General features: G+C 46.6%; 1 long non-coding RNA gene across 1 annotated transcript; it reads left to right on the top strand.

Moving 5' to 3' along the window:
- LOC136295274 (uncharacterized) lies at positions 1–1,140 on the top strand. The gene is made up of 4 exons (XR_010722618.1): positions 1–37; positions 294–395; positions 836–875; positions 1,045–1,140. It is a non-coding gene; the product is annotated as an uncharacterized lncRNA (long non-coding RNA).
- The last annotated feature ends 275 nt before the right edge of the window (positions 1,141–1,415 follow it).

Below are 1,415 nucleotides of genomic sequence, written 5' to 3'. Positions count from 1 at the left end.
CACACTCCATCCTCGTGGGCCCAGAGCCCCATCTGAGGTCAGCCCGAGTCCTTGTGTCCTTCCCTAAGCAGGGCTGGTCTGGGGTTGGTCTCTGGCTGTCCCCCAGCCTTGCTCTGGCCATGGGCCCTTGGTTGATGGTTCTATCCCCAAACCGCTCCATCTAGTTGTAATCCCTGGTTGTTGCCTTCCTGCCCTTGTCTTTGCCCTGCCTTGTCCTCAATGGGCTGCCTTGTGCTTTGGACTCTTGGCTGAAGCAGCTCACAGTCCCTGGACCTTTCCTGCCCCTTGCTCAGGTACCTTGGGGCTGGGTCCCCTTCACAGAGGTTGTTCCAGAGTAAGGAAGTGGGGAGGAAAATATTCAAGGCAGTGAATCTGAAAGTGGCGGTTCAAAGCTGGTAAGCTCTATTGAAGCATTACTTTCACCTTTTTCAGTATTCGTTTTTACAATATTCAGCAGAAATTACAAGGCTGCTGTAGATAGCAGTAAAGTAAATGAAGATCAAATTGGATTTTTGAAGCACTTAAGCATTTTTTAGCATAGAAAGTAAAGTGTGAGTTATAATCAAACTACATAAAATTACTGAATATCACCAAACCTGAGAGCTTGTATTTTGTAGCTGTTACTCAGGTTCAGCTCAGGAGAAATTTCACTCTAACCTGATAAAGTAGCATTTTGTGGCAAATACAATATATTGTATTTGGTCAGCTAGTATAGATGGGAAAAGCAGACAAGCCTTCAGGAGCACAATGCTTTATTCAGATCTGAAATAGAAGCAGTGGTTTTCAAAGCTCAATAAAAATCGAAGGGTTTTGTATTTTTTTTAACTGCCTTTAGAGCATTGGAAACTACTGAAAGCAGCTGGTGGAAATAACTGGTGAGTCTGCTGGGGATGATGCTTTTTTGCTGTGTATGTATAGGACATAACACTCAGTCTTTACCTTGAATTCAAATAGCAGCTTTCACCCACCCCCACTTTTGCGGTACTGCTGCCGTGGCCATAATGATTGCCTCAGGACAAAGACAAATGTGTTGTTTCTTGTCAGACCAAGAAAAACAGGTGGAAGCCTTCCTTCAGACCTGGAGCAGCAGCAGGAGATGGCTCGGCGCTGTTCTCCCGTGACTGCTTGTCGTGACATGCATCTGAGCAATGCTCTGATGCGGTGCACTCACTGAGCAAACAGCTGCAACAGGTTGCTGTCTTACTACTCCAGTTTGTTTTCCACTCTGCTGAAGATGATTGCCTGTCAGTCCTCTGCTGATAGTGCTCTCTAATCTTCTTTAAACAAAATCAGCGAGGTGCTTGGGATCGGGTTGAGGCTGTCTCCAGGGGCTGGGTGGGGCTGGAGCAGGTAGATTCACATCGTGCTCTGCATGTGCTGAGAGCCAGCACAGCTCCCAGCTAGAACAAGTAACA

The sequence above is a fragment of the Chamaea fasciata genome, unplaced genomic scaffold, assembly GCF_029207755.1.
Source record: "Chamaea fasciata isolate MVZ Bird 193981 ecotype frontalis unplaced genomic scaffold, bChaFas1.0.hap1 SCAF_11, whole genome shotgun sequence".
NCBI lineage: Eukaryota > Metazoa > Chordata > Aves > Passeriformes > Sylviidae > Chamaea > Chamaea fasciata.
Note: the sequence above shows the minus strand (reverse complement) of the source record. Positions and strands in the feature narration are given on the sequence as shown.